The sequence below is a fragment of the Phyllobates terribilis genome, unplaced genomic scaffold (assembly GCF_046119375.1).
Source record: "Phyllobates terribilis strain yellow unplaced genomic scaffold, ASM4611937v1 Scaffold_9__5_contigs__length_417890890, whole genome shotgun sequence".
Lineage (NCBI taxonomy): Eukaryota > Metazoa > Chordata > Amphibia > Anura > Dendrobatidae > Phyllobates > Phyllobates terribilis.
The window spans coordinates 85,708,586-85,733,075 of NW_027362769.1; the positions used below are offsets into that span (position 1 = coordinate 85,708,586).

Below are 24,490 nucleotides of genomic sequence, written 5' to 3' on the forward strand. Positions count from 1 at the left end.
AATTGATGAAGTGATCACCACAGATCATTAGAGCAAAGTGACAGTGGCACTAGAAAATTTCTGTGCCACTTCATCTCTTGTCAACTCCACTTAGTATTCTTCGGAGGCTTCATAGTTGGCCCAGTATAGTCAATGGTGTCATAAACTAGTGATGTTCTCATCCGGAAACAACCCCTATAGCTTAACAAATTTATATTAAATCTAGTATTAGGTTTCCAAGCTTAAAACTTCTAGTATAATAATTTTTAGAGCATTTAATTATATAATATAAATCTTGAGCTGATTTACATAGTGTGACCTCAATGATGAAACATTTGACTTTGGAATATTTTTTTTTGTCTGAATAGAAGAATAGAGTTCGCTGACAGTGAAGAAATGAGTCTTGATATGAGACCACAGTATAGATAGGCCCACCATCCTCTTGTACTGAGACTTTAATTTCTTTCACATAGAAGAGCTTATTTTTAGTCCAGTTAACTTCTTTCCTAATCCCCCAGGATTTGTAAAATTAGGATTAATTTCTTTTTTAATATAATTATTCTGTATTAAGACAAATGTCTTATGTTACTCCGAAATTCCTTCCAAACTATAATATTATGATTCCTGAGCGTATATTACACAATTTATAAACTTCTATCCAGAGAATTGACCCAGGGCAACCGAATCCAAGAAGAAAAATGATCAAAATATTGTCAAATCTCTGACCCCGGAGGGTATAAACATAACTTCAATCCTCCTCTGCCATCTAATCTGACCACACATTACCAGTTTATGTCAATCTGTTCTAAATATTCAAGTGAAGACCCAGACTAACTGTAAACTCTTCTCAAATCCCTCAATATTCCTCTAATGAATTGAATCCACAGTTTTACCCTGAGCGTAAAAAGTCATTTTAAATTTCCTTAGTCCCCCAACATGCTGTGATTAATACCTCATTTTTCACGTTACAAGACCTACAACGATCTACGGTATTATGATGTGATCATATTTCAAAACCAACTTGCACGGTCAGCTCCTCTTTGATGTTCCACGTCTACATATTATAGGGGTGATTATCTGCAGGCGTGCATTTGACCCCAATTCACAGGTCCTGAAGTTCTCTTTTAATAACTGTGTCAGGAAGAAATTAAAAAATAAAAAAAAATAATGGAAGATAATTAAGTTTACTCTCAAAATGACAGGACATTAGTACTTTACATTGTTTCCCAAACTCTGGTAGATAACATTAACCCTTATCATTAAGTGATCCTTAATATTCATTTTATAATTCTAGAAAAAAAAAGTTTTGGTCCCCTTTCTACATTACATTATACACACTTTACTTTCCAGAATATATAATTAACATATATCTTGAAAACAAACTTGCATCATTGTTCTTGCTTAATTGGCTCTTCCCATGACTTTAGGTAGGAGTTTCCTTTTTTTTTCTTGCTTGGGGAACCTGTTAGAAAAAAAAAATTGCGCTGAGAAACCCACACCAAATAATTTTTCACAAAATATGAAAAACGGTATACAACAAATAATGTGGAATATCTACAAAACACTGTAAGCCATTACCACCTGAATTTTACTTTAAAATTATGGTCTAATCGGTAACATTTCTCCTTGTGGAGAGGGACATACCTGACATGCTAGTATAAGGAGACTTACATGCCATGGATAATTAAATATGCAAATTTTCTCTCCAGAGAGGAAGAGCACTTGAACTCTAGTGCCACCTATTGGAAGTAGCAATCCTAAAAGTCAATAGTGACCCTTTATGACTTTATGCCATATGACTTGGGATAAAAGCAAAACCAGAATCTCAATTTAACCCTAAATCATATGACAAGGCTCGTAAAGGGTCAATAGTGACTTGTAGGATTGCTACTTCCAATAGGTGGCACTAGAATTCAAGTCCTCTTCCTCTATGAAGAGACAATTTACATACTTTAAAATTCTAAAACTAGGGGCTAACCTTATTAGTTTAACAACTGGATGTTATTCCGCTTACACAAAAGTTGAAACGTGTAGAAATATTAGACATTGGTCAGTGACCTTGGACAAGTTCTTCCTCTCAACACCATGGGGCAGGTCTGAAAAATATGATACACTTTATGATCTGCCATAACTTTGAAAAAAATGATCACACCTTGTCCTTCAATTTAAAAAAAATATGCCCAAACTGTGCCCCCTGGATAAATGAGTGATCCACAATCTACCTCATGAATACTAATTATACCACACTGCACAACCCTGATTACTAAAATGCCAGCTGCCGACACTCCGCCTCTTAAAGCAATTATGTCCAACGCTGCCCCTTGATTAAAAAAACACCCACTTAAAAAAAGATGTAATAATAAACTATGCCCTTTTTTAAAAAAAATCAAAATGCCCAAGCTATACCATTGAATGTAAGTAAGTACCCTGCACTGTGCACCATGAATAGAAATATGAACTCACTGTGCCCCATGAATAAAAGTATACTCTACACTGTGCCTCCGGAAAACAAATGTGCCAGACATTTTGTGCCCTACAATTAATTAAAGGGTTATTCCCATCTTCCTAAATGGATATAATTTTTATAGTACTTGCAAAAACAAAAAACTTTCCAATTTACAGTTTATTAACATCCCACCCAACCTTCTTTTTATGATTATTTTCATTTTTTTCTGTGTTCCTTTTTTCCTCCCCCTTTTGTGAAAAGGATAACTTTTTGTTTTTTCCATTAACATAGGCATATAGCTATGTATATCCTATAGAAACGCTATTTACATTAGGGAAAAAAAGTATTTAGTCAGCCACCAATTGTGCAAGTTCTCCCACTTAAAAGATGAGGTCGGCCTGTAATTGACATCATAGGTAGACCTCAACTATGAGAGACAAAATGAGAAAGCAAATCCTGAAAATCACATTGTCTGATTTGGAAAGAAATTTTGGTGGAAAATAAGTATTTGGTCAATTACAAAAGTTCATCTCAATACTTTGTTATATATCCTTTATTGGCAATGACAGAGGTCAAACGTTTTCTGTAATTCTTCACAAGGTTGGCACACGCTGTTGCTGGTATGTTGGCCCATTCCTCCATGCAGATCTCCTCTAGAGCAGTGATGTTTTGGGGCTGTCGCTGGGCAACACAAACTTTCAATTCCCTCCAAAGGTTTTCTATAGGGTTTAGATCTGGAGACTGGCTAGTCCACTCCAGGACCTTGAAATGCTTCTTACGAAGCCACTCCTTCGTTGCCCTGGCGGTGTGCTTGGGATCATTGTGATGCTGAAAGACCCAGCCACATTTCATCTTCAATGCCCTTGCTGATGGAAGGAGGTTTGAACTCAAAATCTCACGATACATGGCCCCATTCATTCTTTCATGTACACAGATCAGTCGTCGTGGTCCTTTGGCAGAGAAACAGCACCAAAGCATGATGTTGCCACCCCCATGCTTCACAGTAGGTATGGTGTTCTTTGCAACTCAGCATTCTTTCTCCTCCAAACACGACGAGTTGTGTTTCTACCAAACAGTTCTACTTTGGTTTCATCTGACCATATGACATTCTCCCAATACTCTTCTGGATCATCCAAATGCTCTCTAGCAAACTTCAGATGGGCCCGGACATGTAATGGCTTAAGCAGAGGAACACGTCTGGTACTGCAGGATCTGAGTCCCTGGTGGCATAGTGTGTTACTGATGGTAGCCTGTGTAATGTTGGTCCCAGCTCTCTGCAGGTCATTCACTAGGTCCCCCCATGTGGTTCTGGGATTTTTGCTCACCGTTCTTGAGATCATTTTGACCCCACAGGGTGAGATCTTGTGTGGAGCCCCAGATCGAGGGAGATTTTCAGTGGTCTTGTATGTCTTCCATTTTCTAAGTATTGCTCCCACAGTTGATTTCTTCACACCAAGCTGCTCGCCTATTGCAGATTTAGTCTTCCCAGGCTGGTACAGAGCTACAATTTTGTTTCTGGTGTCCTTCGACAGCTCTTTTGTCTTCACTATAGTGGAGTTTGGAGTGTGACTGTTTGAGGTTGCGGACATGTGTCTTTTATACTGATAACAAGTTCAAACAGGTGCCAGTACTACAGGTAATGAGTGGAGGACAGAGGAGCCTCCTAAAGAAGAAGTTACAGGTCTGTGAGAGCCAGAAATCTTGCTTGTTTGTAATTACTTACTTATACTTATTTTCCACCAAAATTTGAAAAACATTTCTTTCCAAACCAAACAATGTGGTTTTCAGGATTTGTTTTCTCATTTTGTCTCTCATAGTTGAGGTCTACCTATGATGTCAATTACAGGCCTCTCTCATCTTTTTAAGTGATAGAACTTTCCCAATTGGTGGCTGACTAAATACTTTATTTCCTCTCTGTACCTGCAGATAGTAGGTTAATCTGCAGGTAAATAGCGTTAAAATGCTACAGGTAGAAAATGAAGGTATATCCTCCCTGCTGGCGCTCGTTTCCTGTCATCAGGGTGGTAACAGTCACTGCTCACTACACAGTGAGCGCGCTGTGATCACTCCCCTGCACCTTGATTGACAGCTTGCACACACACACTGTAGAGCTGGCAGCCAATCAAGCTTCCACAGCGCTCTAACTGTGTAGTGAGCGATGTCTGTAAACATTCCCTGCACCACCCCGATGACTGAAAGTGAGCAGCTGCAGAGACGATATAAGTTAATTTTTCCCTGTTGCTGCTGCTCCAGTAAAGCAGTCTTACACAATTTTAGTGCAAGTTACCTGCAGATTAAGCCTATGTAAGATTATGCCCAGAACAAGCGTGCAATTCCTCTTTCTTTACTAAATCTGATTTTGTTTTTGGGTATTTTAAGTGTGTTGAACGGTTTATGAATAATAATGTAAATAACAAAGTATGTACAGTTTTATAGCTATTTTATATGTGGATGATTTGAATGTATTATGACAATGTTATAATGTGGTATTGCATATAGATAGGAATGGGGAAGTGCAGTGGAGGGCACAATAGGATCAGGAATAGTTATGCATAGCAAAGAAAGAGTTAATATAGATCAGAGCAGCCCAAGTTTGGGAGGGGCAAGGGTAGTTATAAGGGAAAGCATTTAAGCATTTCCTGTTTATAGTTAGTGATGAGATGAGATGGTGAAGACATAATTAGGCCAGTGAGCTGAGAAGCACAGAAAGAGTACGATCTTTTGGGGGTAGCATGCGGACGGTCGCCACTAACTTCAGCGATCCTTCCTGGGACTTCCAGGGCCTAGGTCCCAAATTAGGTACAGAAGTGAGTGCCTTATTCATCTTCCAGAAGGGGAAGTCGGACAGGAAATCGTGTCAGAAAGGCAGGTTGGAATCGATGGGAGCTGCGGAGCTGGATAGAGTATTCCAGGGGTGCCAGATCAGAGAGGGATAACTAAGGCTTAAACGGAAACAACTGTAACATTGTACTATGCTGTGAATTAGATGGAGTTTGCATTGTTCAGTAAAGTTCATTTGTTGGAAAAGAAACCAGTGTCTCCTGTGCAATGTGTGGCTGATCCTGGGACTGGAATGGAGGAGTCAGCGAAGGCTACCAGCCAAGACGTGAATGTTATCATGTATGTGTCACCCTGGCCTGGATGCCACAAATATAATAAAGCTGTGTCTGAGAGCAAGGGGGAGGTCCTCTAGTCAAGGACCATTAGCATGCAACAACTCCTGTCCCAGACCAGTAGGGGGAGCAGGCTGCCCCTATAAAAGCTGGAGCTGGGGGCAGGGTTAGAGAGAACTAGACAACCTGTCTCTGGATTGAGAGGTGTCCCAGAGCTGGGACAGACAGTTGTGTTGCAGCCTAAGAGGACGTGTGGCAGTAGGAGAGCCACGAGCCATTGACAAAAGGCGAAGTGAGCCTGTCCTGGCAGATAAAGAAACTAATCTACCAGACTTTGGTGTCTGAGGCTGTGAGGATTCCACGTCCTACAGCAGATAACCAGTCCGCAGGGGACTGTATGTTCCTTGGCCTAAGAAGCCCGGAGGCTCCGCCACAGCAGAAGGGACCAGCAAAGCCGTACCAGGCCGGGAGTAGAAAGGGACCCAAGTTGCAAACCATACGGGCGAGAGGACACGGTGAGCTCGGGAACGTGGGCTGTTACACTACAAGGAGGGAAATAGCCAGAAGGAGCACAGGGAACACGGTAGGCCTACACCCTCACCCTGACCAGGGCCAGTTTCCCACTTGTTCTCAGACATCCAGGCCCCCTCCTAGCCGGGCCTGTTTCTGGGTCATTTTACCTGTCCTAATAAAGACCCTGAACTGTTTAAGAGGCCTCCGTTTCCTGGCTATCGCGGTCGGAATCATCCCCTCCATCATCCATTATATATACTGCCCTGGGGCCATACTCCTCCCGTGGGGAGTTGAACTATTCAGTGCTGCACATTTATATCAGCCCCAGCGGTCTGCACTGCAGCGGCGGTTAGCCCTGACCGCAATCCACGGGTGGCGTAGTCGGACATTACCTACAGCATATAGCAGACTACCACTGGTCTGACCACCCTGAGCCACGGAACCGGGTCGCCACTACTACGCTCAGCATTGCCCTGAAGCCCGGTTCCGAGTGCCCCACGGCCCAGGGGGCGAGTCATGTACACACACACCTCCAGAGAGATGGGACATTATCTACTTGTTGGGTGCCAGGGTGTGGGAGAACAGCAGCCCCTCGCCCATGACTACCTGTCGCAGAGTGCATCTTCTTACAGTCACCACTGTACTTACGAGACCTTCAATCAGCAAGATATCTTGAGTAAACAGTATTTACTTCATACTGGTTAAACATAAGATACAATTCAGTCTCACATAGTCCGTGTGCTGCTGACATAACACATTCAGGAAAGAGAGAAACACAGGAAGTAAAAACAACCAACAATTGAGAGCTTTCCTCCCCCACATTACAGCAAGCATATAACTTTACACACTATCGCCATCTGCTGTCAGGTTAGTATAAAGTTCTCCTTTCACTTATAATAAGTCCTAATCTGTTGCATATGCCAACACCCTTTCTCAACAGTAAGGACTTATTCAATCAAACCCAACTTTTTTATTAGTCTCTGGTGTTTATCAGCATTCAACGCCTTCGTGAAGATGTCTGCTGTCATTTCTTCATTAGGACAATACTCTAACTTCAAGACTCCTTGTTCCTGATGATCTCTCAAGAAATGATATTTCACATCAATATGCTTGGTTCTTGGATTGACTCTTTACATCTGAGCAAGAACAAGACATCCTTGATTGTCCTCTTTCAGTTTTGTTGGTTCCAAATGTGGTTGCCCTAATTCTGTCAACAATTGTCTTAACCACAGTACTTCTTGACTCGCATGTGCTGCGGCAACATATTCTGCTTCTGTTGAAGACAGTGTCACAATTGACTGTTTCTTACTTGTCCAACTTATTGGTCCACCTGAGAGAAAAAAAATATGTCCACTGGTAGATCTTCTGTCAGCTGGATCTCCAGCCCAATCTGCCTCAACATATTCTGTTAAAATGCAATTATCACTTGTGGGTAATTTCAGCTTAACATTGCTAGTTCCTTTCAAATAACAAAGTGATAAAAGTTATATAAAAATGACAAAAGCAGGGGAATGAGGGAAGAAGGTGCCAGAGACGAGGCATTCCCTGGAAATCAACGCAGGGCAGTCCAACACTTATGGGTACATATAGGTATTGATATATAAAAGATGGAATGAGATATAAATATATGGATAAATATATGAAAGGAGTATAGATGTGCCGCCAAATGGGGAAATTACCCCATTATAAGACAGAAATCACCTCGGTATAAATGAGAATAAGTCAATATCATATGCAAATTGCAGGTAATAAATAGTAACCGAGATGAAGTCCAAGTCTTAAGTTAGGTATATAAATATACTACACCATATTAGCATAGGATGCAATGTCCAATAGGTACCCAAAAAATGATTATGCTGTGTGCACACGATGCGTTTTTAATGCGCTTCCGCAGCGTTTTTGCAGCTGCGGAAACGCATTAAAAATGCATTAAAACCGCATGGTAGAAGGGCAGCAATGTTCCCCAATGATAATCCGCATGTGCTCTGCACATGCTGCGGAAATTTCTGCTGCGGATTATCATTGCGGAAAAAAACGCAGCACTACCAATTATTTTGCAGAAGTGCTGCGTCTTCGCCACCATTGACTTGCATTAGACCGCATGGATTACGCATCACTGTATATATAGATGCGTAATCCACGCGTTCTAATGTGCAGATGGTACCCGGGTGTGGAGGAGAGGAGAGTCTCACCCACACCCAGGTACCATTAAAAAATCTGTAAAAAAAGAATAAAATAAAAAATAAATGTATATTTACCTTCTGTCGGCCCGCGCACCGCTCCTGCTTGGTTCCCGGCACTTTGCAGTGAGTTGAAGGACCTGCGCTGACGTCAGAGTCATGTGACAGGTCACGTGACGCTGACGTCGGCAGGTCTTTCAAATCACTGTTGCCGACAAGGGAGAACGGAGTGAGCGGGACACGGGGGCCATCGGAGGGTAAAGTATACATTATTTTTTATTTTTACCACTCTCTCGGGTCACACTATATAAATCCATGCCGTTTGCATGGATTTATACAGTGTGACCTAGTTGTCACAAGCACTTTCCAAGTGATGCTAATCGCTTGGAAAGCGCTTGTCAATCCGCATGCGGAAATGTCAGTGGGTAGCCGCTCCATTTCCGCATGTCCCTGGCAGGAAAACGCATGTACAATCCGCATGCGTTTTTTTCTGCCAGGGAGATGCAGAAACGCTCAGGAAAAAATCCTGAGCATTTCTGCATCGTGTGCACATAGCCTTACAATTACTCACCCAGCATAAATTGACACAAGTGAGGGAGAGTCCGCGGATACAAGGAGAGCCCCAGGAAGTGCTGCCGGTAAAGGACGCGCGTCTCATTCCATCTTTTATATATCAATACCTATATGTACCCATAAGTGTTGGACTGCCCTGCGTTGATTTCCAGGGAATGCCTCGTCTCTGGCACCTTCTTCCCTCATTCCCCTGCTTTCGTCATTTTTGTATAACTTTGATCACTTTGATCATTTTTATTAATAAAGATTTTGTCTCTTTGCCATATTACTCCTTTGTTCTCCTTCCTTGCATGTAACCAATGAGTAGGCAACACGAACCTGGTGCTTGACACCTTGTCTCTGCACTATGGTTCGTCTAATATTATGTATATGGCCAGTTCTTTTCATATTCCTTTCAAATAACGCATTATTCTCTTTACGGCATTCCAATCAGCTTTATTTGGTTTTGATACCTTTCTACTCAGGATTAGAGATGAGCGTTGTTCTACTCGAACTGTTCGCCAATCTCAAATTCGAGCTGTTTTGGGCGGTGTTCGAGCCGTTCGGCGAACACGAACGATTTGAGAAAAATTCGGCTGTTCGAGGTTATGTTCGATAACTGTTCGTGCACCAAAATCATAACTGGATTTTTTCTCAGTAATGATGAAAATTAATGTTAATACGCAGTTTGAGTGTACAGCGGGGTGGGGGGAGGGGCAGGGGATGGATCTCTGCAGGAATAATGAAGATCTCCATTTTTTTATCTCTTTCCCGCATTTACAGTGGGGAGGTGCAATCTGTCAGCCTATCAGCAGCGCACACATGGAGCGAAGTGCTTTTTTCACACAAGCAAGGGCATGTGTCATTGGCAGTGTATGTCACATGTCCTTGCCCTATAAGACCAAGCCATTTTCCCAATCGCCACCATTTTCTCACTGCTGCAGCTGCGTGTTAGACGGCACCGCTGTTGCTGTGTGCGCTATACCTTGTTAATTTCAAGCTAATTTTCGCACAAATCTACAGATAGCTTGGGAGTAGGGAATAGTTGTGATTGCAGTCCTTTTAAGGACTAGGTTACAGCATTTCCTACGACTTTTATCAGGCAGGTCTGTGCTCTTAAATAGATAGATTGTGGGAGTAAAGACTAATTGTAATTGCAGTCCTTTTCAGGACTAGGTTACATCAGTTCCTATCAGTTTTTGCCAGGCAGGTCTGTGCCAGTGCTGTGCAAGTTTTCTTCACAGCATTTGGCTGAATCTAGCAAAGCCAATCCTTTTTGGCCTATTGCAGAGTGTGTTAGTCAGTGGAGTAGCCTATCTGTGTTGCAAGATATACCACCTGTGTATAGAATACCAATTTTTTTACTGCACCTAGTGAAGTAAAATCTTTTGGGCATAGCATCATTCTATTAGTCCATCTATACTGACCTCCATCAGGTTGCAAACTGAATATAATTTTTTTCTGCATCTAGCTCTGAAAAAATATTTGGGCTTCTAGCAGTGTGTGGGACTTTCTCTATTAGTCCATCTATACTGACCTCCATCAGGTTGCAAACTGAATATATTTTTTTTCTGCATCTACCTCTGAAAAAATATTGGGCTTCTAGCTGTGTGTGGGACTTGTTCTATTAATCCATCTATACAGACCTCCATCAGGTTGCAAACTGAATATAATTTTTTTCTGCATCTACCTCTGAAAAAGTATTTGGGCTTCTAGCTGTGTGTGGGACTTGTTCTATTAGTCCATCTATACTGACCTCCATCAGGTTGCAAATTAAAAATAATTTTTATCTGCATCTACCTCTGAAAAAATATTTGGGCTTCTAGCTGTGTGTGGGACTTGTTCTATTAGTCCATCTATACTGACCTACATCAGGTTGCAAACTGAATATAATTTTTTTCTGCATCTACCTCTGAAAAAATATTTGGGCTTCTAGCTGTGTGTGGGACTTTCTCTATTAGTCCATCTATACTGACCTCCATCAGGTTGCAAATTAAAAATAATTTTTTGTCTGCATCTAGCTCTGAAAAAATATTTGGCCTTCTAGCAGTGTGTGGGACTTTCTCTATTAGTCCATCTATACTGACCTCCATCAGGTTGCAAACTGAATATATTTTTTTTCTGCATCTACCTCTGAAAAAATATTGGGCTTCTAGCTGTGTGTGGGACTTGTTCTATTAATCCATCTATACAGACCTCCATCAGGTTGCAAACTGAATATAATTTTTTTCTGCATCTACCTCTGAAAAAATATTTGGGCTTCTAGCAGTGTGTGGGACTTGTTCTATTAGTCCATCTATACTGACCTCCATCAGGTTGCAAACTGAAAATAATTTTTTGTCTGCATCTAGCTCTGAAAAAATATTTGGCCTTCTAGCAGTGTGTGGGACTTTCTCTATTAGTCCATCTATACTGACCTCCATCAGGTTGCAAATTAAAAATAATTTTTATCTGCATCTACCTCTGAAAAAATATTTGGGCTTCTAGCTGTGTGTGGGACTTGTTCTATTAGTCCATCTATACTGACCTCCATCAGGTTGCAAACTGAATATAATTTTTTTCTGCATCTAGCTCTGAAAAAATATTTGGCCTTCTAGCAGTGTGTGGGACTTTCTCTATTAGTCCATCTATACTGACCTCCATCAGGTTGCAAATTAAAAATAATTTTTATCTGCATCCAGCTCTGAAAAAATATTTGGCCTTCTAGCAGTGTGTGGGACTTTCTCTATTAGTCCATCTATACTGACCTCCATCAGGTTGCAAATTAAAAATAATTTTTATCTGCATCCAGCTCTGAAAAAATATTTGGCCTTCTAGCAGTGTGTGGGACTTTCTCTATTAGTCCATCTATACTGACCTCCATCAGGTTGCAAATTCAAAATAATTTTTTGTCTGCATCTAGCTCTGAAAAAATATTTGGCCTTCTAGCAGTGTGTGGGACTTTCTCTATTACTCCATCTATACTGACCTCCATCAGGTTGCAAATTAAAAATAATTTTTATCTGCATCTAGCTCTGAAAAAATATTTGGCCTTCTAGCAGTGTGTGGGACTTGTTCTATTAGTCCATCTATACTGACCTCCATCAGGTTGCAAACTGAATATAATTTTTTTCTGCATCTAGCTCTGAAAAAATATTTGGCCTTCTAGCAGTGTGTGGGACTTGTTCTATTAATCCATCTATACAGACCTTCATCAGGTTGCAAACTGAATATAATTTTTTTCTGCATCTACCTCTGAAAAAATATTTGGGCTTCTAGCTGTGTGTGGGACTTTCTCTATTAGTCCATCTATACTGACCTCCATCAGGTTGCAAATTCAAAATAATTTTTTGTCTGCATCTAGCTCTGAAAAAATATTTGGCCTTCTAGCAGTGTGTGGGACTTTCTCTATTACTCCATCTATACTGACCTCCATCAGGTTGCAAATTAAAAATAATTTTTATCTGCATCTAGCTCTGAAAAAATATTTGGCCTTCTAGCAGTGTGTGGGACTTGTTCTATTAGTCCATCTATACTGACCTCCATCAGGTTGCAAACTGAATATAATTTTTTTCTGCATCTAGCTCTGAAAAAATATTTGGCCTTCTAGCAGTGTGTGGGACTTGTTCTATTAATCCATCTATACAGACCTTCATCAGGTTGCAAACTGAATATAATTTTTTTCTGCATCTACCTCTGAAAAAATATTTGGGCTACTAGCTGTGTGTGGGACTTTCTCTATTAGTCCATCTATACTGACCTCCATCAGGTTGCAAATTAAAAATAATTTTTTGTCTGCATCTAGCTCTGAAAAAATATTTGGCCTTCTACCAGTGTGTGGGACTTTCTCTATTAGTCCATCTATACTGACCTCCATCAGGTTGCAAACTGAATATATTTTTTTTCTGCATCTACCTCTGAAAAAATATTGGGCTTCTAGCTTTGTGTGGGACTTGTTCTATTAATCCATCTATACAGACCTCCATCAGGTTGCAAACTGAATATAATTTTTTTCTGCATCTACCTCTGAAAAAATATTTGGGCTTCTAGCTGTGTGTGGGACTTGTTCTATTAGTCCATCTTTACTGACCTCCATCAGGTTGCAAACTGAAAATAATTTTTTGTCTGCATCTAGCTCTGAAAAAATATTTGGCCTTCTAGCAGTGTGTGGGACTTTCTCTATTAGTCCATCTATACTGACCTCCATCAGGTTGCAAATTAAAAATAATTTTTATCTGCATCTACCTCTGAAAAAATATTTGGGCTTCTAGCTGTGTGTGGGACTTGTTCTATTAGTCCATCTATACTGACCTCCATCAGGTTGCAAACTGAATATAATTTTTTTCTGCATCTAGCTCTGAAAAAATATTTGGCCTTCTAGCAGTGTGTGGGACTTTCTCTATTAGTCCATCTATACTGACCTCCATCAGGTTGCAAATTAAAAATAATTTTTATCTGCATCCAGCTCTGAAAAAATATTTGGCCTTCTAGCAGTGTGTGGGACTTTCTCTATTAGTCCATCTATACTGACCTCCATCAGGTTGCAAATTAAAAATAATTTTTATCTGCATCCAGCTCTGAAAAAATATTTGGCCTTCTAGCAGTGTGTGGGACTTTCTCTATTAGTCCATCTATACTGACCTCCATCAGGTTGCAAATTCAAAATAATTTTTTGTCTGCATCTAGCTCTGAAAAAATATTTGGCCTTCTAGCAGTGTGTGGGACTTTCTCTATTACTCCATCTATACTGACCTCCATCAGGTTGCAAATTAAAAATAATTTTTATCTGCATCTAGCTCTGAAAAAATATTTGGATTTCTAGCTGTGTGTGGGACTTGGTCTATTAGTCCATCTATACTGACCTCCATCAGGTTGCAAATGAAAAATAATTTTTATCTGCATCTAGCTCTGAAAAAATATTTGGCCTTCTAGCAGTGTGTGGGACTCATTGTATTAGTCCATCTATACCAAGCTCCACCAGCTTTTAAATTAATAATAATTTTTAGCTGCATCTAGCCCTGAAAATAATTTTTCTTCCCAATAGTGGTAGCAATAGAAATATGGGGCGCGCGCCTGGCTTACAAAAATATACGCTTCATAACAAAAAACACCAGCCTAGCGCACTGCATTAATAACATGGCATCATCGTCTCCCCCAGTGCTAGGCCTACTACCCAGGCTAGCATTCCTGTGCCTAAAACACAATGTATGGGTCCGCGCTAGCCACTATGCTGAGGGGTCTAAAGCTGCTGCTAATGCTTTATAACAATTCAGTTGGCAGATTTTCACAGAGCTCTTCCACAACGCCCACCCATCGGGCAACAGTTGCCCACCTTCCCTATGGGATCTAGTGGCGAATAGTTGATGCCATTAATCAGAGCGTCAGTTGCCCCGTCGACGTGGCAAGCATACGGTAAGGCATGGGAAGAGTGGACACGACTAGTAGCAGGCAGACGGGTTGACCAATGTGAACAAGCCAGATCACAAGTCACCATAGAATTTCTCCACCAGCTAATTATGAGGGGCATATCAGGGGCGTCAGCGCAGCGGTGTCTGACCGGAGTAGCATTTCACTTCCAACTACTGAATTGGGGAGATGTGACAAAGGTTCATCATCAGACAATCCATAAAAGGGTGGAAAAGGGGTCAGCCAAGTCAGGAGTGTAGACGTCCCGTCCCGTGTCACTAAAACTGATTTCTCACATCATATCCCTAACACCATTAACATGACACTCACAATTTGAAGCAACACTACTGTCTACTGCATTTGTGATCGCCTTCTTCGGGGCGCTATGCATAAGCGAATTAGTCCCTCAATCCAAAATTACCACCAGTGGAGGCTTATTACACCAGGACGTAGTCATAGCCAATAATGCAATACGTCTACGCATACACAAATCGAAAACGGTTCCAGCGGGCAGGGGCACTTGGGTACTTCTACAACCCACAAACGGTACACTGAGTTGGGTAACAATAGTAAAAACATATCTAACCATCAGATCACAAAGTAATTTCTTCCTATCACACATTGATGGAATGCCATTATCAAGATACCAGTTCCAAGCTATATTTAATAAATGCATAACATCGGCAGGGAACCACCCCAAAGATTACGGGACACACTCATTCCGCATAGGCGCGGCCACAGAAGCAGCAAGAGCAGGACTGTCAGAAACGGAAGTTCAGAGGATAGGGAGATGGCGATCCACGTGTTTGGCAAGATACATAAGACCGGACTTGTTATCCTAACGTGGTTTGTTTCTTTTACAGGTGACGCTAAGCCAACAGTGTGGGTGATAGGCCACTCGTATATGTATTGGGCAGAAAAAAGGGCGAAAGTCTGCCCAGGCGGGAGGAAATTAGAGTTTCATAACACATATTTCAACTAGAGAGGTATTAGAGGCCTGCTATGGCCACAGGTACTAATGTAGGTAATCAAGGTAGGGAGAGAGGCAAGATGTCCGGTCATCTTAGTTATACAGGCCGGGGGAAACAACCTAGGTCATCATAACAGCGCATAACTAATGGCAATAATGAAACTAGACACTGAGCGCTTCAGAGAATTTTTCACAAAACTAGCGATAGTATGGTCAGAGATTGTGCCGATAGCGGTATGGCAAGGTGCGCGAGACATCACGGCCATCGAACGGACAAGGCGGGTAATAAATATTCGGATGGCAAAATTTAGAAGAGACAGAGGCGGTGTAGTGGTACGACACCGACAACTGGAAGGAGATAAAGCAGGCCTCATACGGCCCGACGTTGTTCACTTAATGAATATTGAACTGGACATATTCCTGTCAGGACTCCAGGACGGAGTGGAACAAGCGTTAAGAGTGATGGGTGGGGATCAGAGTCCTGCATACGAGTACGCAGGATCCTCCGTGGCCTGGAAATAGAAAGGACATGTTGGAGAGTTACACTTGTTGGCCAACTTGCCGGAGTGGAGACCCAGGGCATGCTGCAACAAGCTGAATTATTTTAGAAATAAAATGCCTTTCTAATGGAATGAGTATAAAGAGTTAATAAAGCTGTGACCGATCCTCACCCATCCAGTTGTAAGAGTTACATTATTGTATTGTCAAGGAAAGGGGGGCGGTAGGGGGGCTGAGCGTCTGGGTTTGGTTGGGGGTCCCCACAGTCTGCCTAGGCTAGATGCATTTAAAAATTCTTATTAGATACACAGGCGGTGCAGCTTGCTTCGCAGCTGGGCTACTACGCCCAAAGTATTGCCTAGGCTAGATGCAGTTAAAAATTCTACGCTGACTAGCAGACACTGAAGATTTGGAGCAGACCTCTGAGCTCTTCAGACTCAACCATCTGTGTTACCCCAAGCCATAGTGTATCTAGTTTCTTACAGTTAAAAATGGGGGGAGCGACCCAACCCACCTGGAATTGACGATGCCAACGTCACGTAAGACACAGCAAGGGGACTCCAAAAAGAGTCTCCATTTTTTCCCAAAATTGTGGCACAGACACCACTTAACCCTAGAACGCATACCTGGGGCCTCGCAGGCCCGCCCTGTTAATTGTTTTCTATTTTCTGCAAGATTACTTTAGTTAGAATTTTGAAACTCTAGGTATTCTTCATGTATATAGTTGTTTGTCATTTGAGTTTGAGTTATTCCATGTTATTTGCACACGAGCCTAAAAGGCCCCAGGTATATGAAAGTGTAGATTTTTATGGTCATGCGTTCTAGGGTTAAGTGGCATCAATTGCCCCACAGTTGCTTAAAACGGTTGGTGAGGTGATTTTACCAAATCCTCAAGGTTTTAGTCTCCCAAGGATAACACAGGGGTAGAAAAGTCCTTGCGAATCCATGATTTGTTCATCTTTATGAACGTGAGTCTGTCTACATTCTCAGTGGACAGACGCGTGCGCTTATCTGTCAGCACACCACCAGCAGCGCTGAACACACGTTCAGAGAGAACACTGGCTGCAGGGCATGACAAGATCTCCAAGGCGTGAGTGGCGAGCTCCGGCCATTTTTCCAGATTGGAATACCAAAATGAGCAAGGGTCCAGTGACACAGTCATGGCTTCGATGTTCACTTGGAGATACTCCTGCACCATCCTCTCTAGGCGTTGACTATGTGTCAGACTTCTTGTCTCCTGTGGCCTTGCAAAGGATGGTCTAAAAAAGTGGTGAAACGATTCCACAAAATTGCTGTTACCAGCAGATACTGTGTTACTGTTACGGTTTGAGTGATGAAGACTCGACAGTTCCACGGTTGGCAAGTTAGAACTGTGAGATTCACTACGTGCACCACTGGTGTTTTGTGGAAAAGCACATGTAAGATTCTGCAACAGCGTCTGCAGATACTCCTGCATGCGTCAATCCCTTTTTATGGCAGGAATTATTTCGGCAAATTTACTTTGGTACCGGGGATTTAAGAGTGTGGCAACGCAGTAGTCGGGATTACTTCGAATTCTGACAATCTGAGGGTCATGTTGCAGGTAGTGCAGCAAGAAGGCACTCATGAGTCTTGCGCATCCAGGAGGACCAAGTCCATGTTGTGTTGGTAGCGAGGTAAGAATCATGCTTCCTTCCTCTGCCCTCTCCCCTCAACCTCGCACAACAGAAATGTGATCAAGGTCTCCCTCATCTGATGAGTCTTCCATGCCCATCGCCAGTTCGTCCTCCACTTCTTCCTCGGCTCCTGCACCTTCCTCAACAGTTTGGCTGCTACCATGCGCCCTGGTTAATCCCTCTCCCCCACCCTCCCATGCCTGCCGCCTTGGTGCTGCCAACCGTCTGGACCTTGGAGATGTTATCCCTTCCGCATACGACTCCTCCTCTACTTCCTCCACCTCCTCTTGTCCCACCATCTGACTCTGAATTCTGTTTAGTGTGTGCTGCAGCATGTAAATCACCGGAATAGTCATGCTGATAATGGCATCGTCGTCAGCACTAAACATCTTCGTCGCCATTTCAAAACTGTGCAGAAGGGTGTGTGGCGCCCCTGAGGGTTCAGTCGCCACAGAGTTACTGCATCTCACCCAGAGGTGTGGTATCTCACCCTCAGGTAAGGAAGGCATATGGCTCGGGACCCTAACACCTGCATCCAACACATACCCGCAGTGGGGGTAGGGCAAGATTGCTCCTAAGGGAGAGCACAGTCCCAGGTCCCTAGCTGGTGGAAGGGTCCTATGTAGTGGGTGCTTAGGGGAGCAGCTTAGCGGAGCACATGACAGGGAGAGTATAAATAGGAAGCTATCTTAGAAAGAGCAAGCCAGTCAGAGGAGGAAAAGTGACAGGAGCAGAGGCTCGGCATGAGCTCTGCTCCAGAGGCGGGCCTAGCCTGGGGGGCCCAGGACTGAAGGAGAGAAGAGAGGAGTGGGAGCAGGAAGGCTCCAGGAACCGAAGGGACCCTAGGGCTATGGGCCGTGCAGAAGGCCACCCGTACTCCTGCTGCTACCAGGAGGTAGAGGGGTCAGACCAGATAAGGGGAACCAGTCCCTCAACTAGCGGAGAAACAGCAAGGCTCAACTAGAAACCAGAGGCTGCAGCATTTCATGTACTGCAGGTAAAAGTCCACACCAGTCTCACTAAGAAGGTAGCCACATAGGACCCAGGGGACGGAACACAAGTCGCCCGCCAAGGCCCGAGGATACCGGATAGAAGTGTCACTGGGTGTGAGGTGCAGGTAGAAGGCCAGAGAAAGGACACACAGAAGGGGGTCCTGCTAAGTACTCCGGAGCTATCTGGGGGTGGACTGAGCCCCTCACTGAGTACGCACAGCACGACGGGTGAGATTGCTCTGGTACCTGTAATCTGGACTGCAACAACTGTGAGTAAAGATCTTGGGACTGCATCACACGGACTCTGTGTTCATTACTGACTCCCTGCACTACAACCACCATCATCCACCCACACTGCCCTCAAGCTACACTCTTCCTGTGGTGAGTAATAATACCATTGCTGCAAAACCACCAGCTTCAGAGGACTGTTCCGCAGCGGCGGCCCCTTTTGCCCCACTCCAGAGGTGGCGTAGTCGGACATTATAAAACCCATATATACAAATTACCCTTGGATTGACCGCCCTGGATCACGGACCGGGTCACCGCCACAGTGACTACAACCGCCAACGTCTACCGGCCCGGCTCAGTGTACCCCACGGCCCAGGGGGCGCGTCAACTTCAAAGGTCCCTGATCTGAGACCACTCCCGCAGCGTGATTTGCCCCACCTCTGGATCTCGTTGGCCCAGGCTATACGTCAGAACGTATTGCATCAGGGCTTGTCGGTGCTGCCACAGTCGCTGCAACATGGTCAGAGTTGAATTCCACCGTGTCGGCACATCGCATTTCAGCCGGTGAACTGGCAGGCCCAACGACTTCTGTAGAGATGTAAGTCATTGAGCTGCGGGATGCGAACGGCGGAAGTGAGCACACAGCGACCGTGCCCCCTGCAGAAGGCCATCTAGTCCGGGATAGTGGGCTAACAATTTATGGACAACTAGGTTCAACACGTGAGCCATACAAGGCACGTGTGTGACATTGCCCCGGTGATGCAGCATTGTCGCACACGGCCTTCCCTGGTTGCAGGTCCAGTGGAGACAACCATTCATGAAACTGGGTCTCCAGAGCTGACCACAACTCCTCAGCTGTGTGACTCACATTTCCCAGACATTTCAAAGTAAACACTGATGCCTTGAGCCCTGCTGCCAGCATAGTAAGGAGGTGTGCAGGATTCCTTCTGCGCAGTTAGAATGCAGGTGGCATTACCAGACAGGCTTTGGGTGCAGGTGGAGGACCGAGAGGAGGTTGAGGAGGCAGAAGCAGTGGAGGAACTTCGAGATAAAGAGGAATGACGCACAACTCGTGGGGACGGTAAGACTTGGACAGCAGCCCCTTGTCCTGCTGTCACCATAGTTACCCAGTGCCCAGTCAACGACATGTAACGCCCCTGTCCATGCCTACTCGTCCAAGTGTCTGTGGTGAAATGCACCCTGTCACACACAGAGTTTCTCAAAGAAGCGGTGATGTTGTGTGCGACATGCTGGTGGAGCGCAGGCACACCTTTCTTTGAGAAGTAGTGCCGACTGAGCATCTGGTACTGGGGCACTGAGACGGACATAAGGTCTCGAAAATCCACTGTGTCCTCCAGGCGGAAAGGCAGCATTTCTGTAGCCAAGAGCTTGCAGATGGTGAAATTCAACCTCTTAGCTTTCTCATGGCTAGGAGGAAATGGTCTTTTACTTTTCCACATCTGAGGGACCGAGGGCTGGCTGTTGTGCTTAGACGGGGTTGAGTAGGATGTCCCCGGCAAACTGCCGGTCTGTGAGGAAGATGCAGGCGGACATGTTAGATTGCCTTGATCCAAAGCTGGTGCTCTCGATGTCAGAGAGCGCTCAACACCAGCAGGTGTTTCCACTTCCCAATGAACTGATGACCTGCCAATCACACTGGCTGTTGCAGGTAAAGAGGTGGCAGGTCTGCGTCCAAAAACATGTGTGACTGCTGTCCCCCCAGTCACAGAGGATGAAGAGGCCGCGGTTGCACAAGATGGGGCAGACGGTGGTTGGCCCAGCCTGTTAGGCCGCATTGTAGCACAGTGAGCTTCCCACTGCAACTTATGCTTCATATCCATGTGCCGGTTCATGCATGAAGTACTCAAACTATGGATTTTTTGGCCTCTACTTATGTTTTGGATACAAATATTACAGATAACACGAGTTGGGTCATCCTTATCATTCTGAATAAATGCCCAGACTATGCAAGGCTTAGAGCCCATGCGACCTGAAGAGCCACTACGACTTGTGGTCAGAGGCAGAGTTGTGGTTGAGGATGCAGTTGTTGACGTGCTTCCAGTACTCAATCTGTGTCCAGGAAGGCGCAACCTAACCTCGTCGTCAATAGCATCTGTGACGCCCCGCTGTGCTTGGTATCACATATCCTAGAAGAGTGTATTGATGGAATCCTCCACAAGAGGCCCCCATAAACATTCACACATCTCCACCTTCCACCTCAGACCAGCAGAGGGAGCCCGTTAGGGATATAAATAGGGAAGGTGGAGCTAGGCAGTTCAGTTCCTCTGAAGAGTTCCTGCAGTAGAGAAGCCTAAGAGAGGTCAGTCTGCAGTGGAGCTCAGTCTAGTCTAGAGAACTCAGTTAATAGTTCAGCAGTGGAGCACGAGGCTCCTGCTAACTAGATTCAGTAAGGCATAACCGGAATCCCTGGAGAACTACAAGTCCCAGGATGGCTGAGGTGTTGATACGTAACAGAGCCAGGAGACGCTTAGGCCCCGCATAGTGGGAGCGTGAACTCCAAGAGAAGGCCCTACCACAAGGTCAGCCAGCGCAGGACAGAGACAAAGTTAGGCCTAGCTCCAGGCAGGTCAGAAACTTACTACGCAGAGGCAAGAAACAGGAGGCCCTACACCCGCTCATTGGGGAGGATCCTGATATTCACCCTTCACCCCACAGTGCTCCGGGATGTGCCTGAATTTCCTCCAGTAAAAGGTACTGAAGTGACTACCGTGTCCGTTCCCGTTCTTGCTCTGACCCAGCTGGGTCTCGCCTGTCCTGCATTCCCCCTGCATACGCTGCCCTGAGACCTAGCTCCACCTGTGGGGAGCTATACCATCGAGCAGCCTTATCTCGGGTCTCAGTGGACTGCTGCAGCGCTGGTGCTTCTCACCAGATACCACAGGTGGCGTCACAAACTCTTATAAAATTAACAATTATCCACTCTTTTAAAGAGTGACCCCAGGGTACGGGCCAGGGAGCCTACCACCGCGACATCCCCAAGGCCAGGCAAAGGCCCGAGTACCGAGTCATCCCCATCCCCTGGGCTAGTCACATCCTCCTCCACCTCCTCCGTTGACCTCATCGACTGGCTGACTGTGGGTTGACAGTAAGTGGGATCGCCAACCACGTCATCACCACCCTGTGTGTTATCACACCCGTCGTCCTCAAAGCCAACCTCTTCCTGCCCTGACCGAAAAGTCAAGTTGTCGCTCCAATCAGGTATTTGAGTCTCATCATCGTCTTCATCATTGTCTCCACCAACAGGAGTGACAGTTTGGGAACGAGGGTCTACATTATGCTCAGAATCTTATTCATCTGGTCCTGGATCCGATTTATAAAGATTCTGGGCATCAGTGCAGATCATTTCCTCGTCTGGATTAACAGAAGCTCTGGAGCAGACTTACGTTTCCCAGGCTATAGTATGAGTAAACAGCTCTGCAGACTCAACCATCTGTGTTACCCCATACTCAGACGGGCAGCTGGAGACTTGGGAGCTGTGAGGAAGCAAGTGCGATTGGGGTGACACCTCTGAGGACTGGAATATTTGTGATGTTGAAATTGAGGTGGAGGAGAGCCCACTTGAAGGAGCACTTGATATCCGCTGAAGCACCTGCTGTTTTTGTGCCTCATCTGGAATTTGTAGCGATGGGCGTGTCCGTAAGAAAGGGATCGTATCACATTGTCCACAAAAAGAAGTCGACATCTTAGCTTGGCTGGAAGATGGTCTTTCTTCTGCAGATGTTACCCCCCCCCCACTACGGGGGGGCTCGACCCACCAGCGGACAGGCACCAGTATTGGGAGAGGGGGGCTGGCCGTCAGGGTCCACCGCGGCTCTGGCACAAACCCGGCGACACGGAGGTGGCACGGGCAGGAACGAACTGGCCGTGTCGGCTTCTCACTTTTTGGATTTTAGAAGGGCATGACATGCCTATATCTGTGTCTCCCCCTCCTTTTACTCCTCCACCTCTTTTCTTTTCGCATGACTATATGTACTTGTCACTTTTCCATGTGTTAGTTATGTCTTCTGAGCAGTTTGTCAGCTTTTGGACACCTTTGAAGGTGTTATCTATGTGTTTCTATGTGTTTTTGTTTGCCTGCCATTGCTTTTAACGGTGTTCGAAGGTGTTCGACGAACAGTTCGACGAACAGTTCGGCGAACACACGGGTGTTCGACGAACCGAACTCGAACACTACGGGGGTGGCTCAACACTACTCAGGATTCCTACTGCTGCTGCGATGTCTGGTCTTGTAACGGTCGCTAGATACAGTAGTTTTTGTATTGCTGTTCTGTATTCTTCATTATTTGGTAGCATATTTTTTTTATCTTTGAGATAATTAGTTTCCATTGGAGACTTTACTGTTTTTGCATCCTTTAATACAAATTTTTCTGTTGTCTTGAATCATGTGATTTTGATTCAGTAGGAAACTTCCGTCTTCTTCTCTTTCTACCTGCATTCCTAGGTACTATTTTACATTTCCCAAGTCTTTGATTTCGAAATGTTGCTTCAGGATTTTTAGAATGTTTTCTTTATCTCTTTCTTGTTTAAAACAAATCAAAATGTCGTCTACATACAGTACAGATCAAAAGTTTGGACACACCTTCTCATTTAAAGATTTTTCTGTATTTTCATGACTATAAAAATTGTACATTCACACTGAAGGCATCAAAACAATGAATTAACACATGTGGAATTATATACTTAACATAAAAGTGTGAAACAACTGAAATATGTCTTATATTCTAGGTTCTTCAAAGTAGCCACCTTTTGCTTTGATGACTGCTTTGCACACTCTTGGCATTCTCTTGAAGAGCTTCAAGAGGTAGTCACCGGAAATGGTCTTCCAACAATCTTGAAGGAGTTCCCAGAGATGCTTACCACTTGTTGGCCCTTTTGCCTTCACTCTGCGGTCCAGCTCACCCCAAACCATCTCGATTGGGTTCGGGTCAGGTGACTGTGGAGGCCAGGTCATCTGGCATAGCACCCCATCACTCTCCTTCTTGGTCAAATAGCCCTTACACAGCCTGGAGGTGTGTTTGGGGTCATTGTCCTGTTGAAAAATAAATGATGGTCCAACTAAAAGCAAACCGGATAGAATAGCATGCCGTTGCAAGATGCTGTGGTTTCAATGCTGGTTCAGTATGCCTTTAATTTTGAACAAATCCCCAACAGTGTCACCAGCAAAGCACCCCCACACCATCACACCTCCTCCTCCATGCTTCACGGTGGGAACCAGGCATGTAGAGTCCATCCGTTCACGTTTTCTGTGTCGTACAAAGACACGGTGGTTGGAACCAAAGATCTCAAATTTGGACTCATCAGACCAAAGCACAGATTTCCACTGGTCTAATGTCTATTCCTTGTGTTCTTTAGCCCAAACAAGTCTCTTCTGCTTGTTGCCTGTCCTTAGCAGTGGTTTCCTAGCAGCTATTTTACCATGAAGGCATGCTGCACAAAGTCTCCTCTTAACAGTTGTTGTAGAGATGTGTCTGCTGCTAGAACTGACCTGGTCTGACCTGGTCTCTAATCTGAGCTTCTGTTAACCTGCGATTTCTGAGGCTGGTGACTCGGATAAACTTATCCTCAGAAGCAGATGTGACTCTTGGTCTTCCTATCCTGGGGCGGTCCTCATGTGAGCCAGTTTCTTTGTAGCGCTTGATGGTTTTTGCAACTGCACTTGGGGACACCTTCAAAGTTTGCCCAATTTTTCGGACTGACTGACCTTCATTTCTTAAAGTAATGATTGCCACTCGTTTTTCTTTACTTAGCTACTTTTTTCTTGCCATAATACAAATTCTAGCAGTCTATTCAGTAGGACTATCAGCTATGTATCCACCTGACTTCTGCACAACACAACTGATGGTCCCAACCCCATTTATAAGGCAAAAAATCCCACTTACTAAACCTGACAGGGTACCCCTGTGAATTGAAAACCATTTCCGGTGACTACCCCTTGAAGTTCATCAAGAGAATGTCAAG

At 44.3% G+C, this 24,490-nt stretch overlaps 1 long non-coding RNA gene across 1 annotated transcript in view; it reads right to left on the reverse strand.

Moving 5' to 3' along the window:
* Positions 1–1,370: 1,370 nt before the first annotated feature.
* The window catches only part of LOC141160837 (uncharacterized), a 67,009-nt gene continuing 43,889 nt past the window's right edge, over positions 1,371–24,490 (reverse strand). Inside the window, exon 3 of the long non-coding RNA XR_012250538.1 lies at positions 1,371–1,441. This is a non-coding gene — a long non-coding RNA (uncharacterized lncRNA). The remainder of the gene's footprint in view (positions 1,442–24,490) is intronic.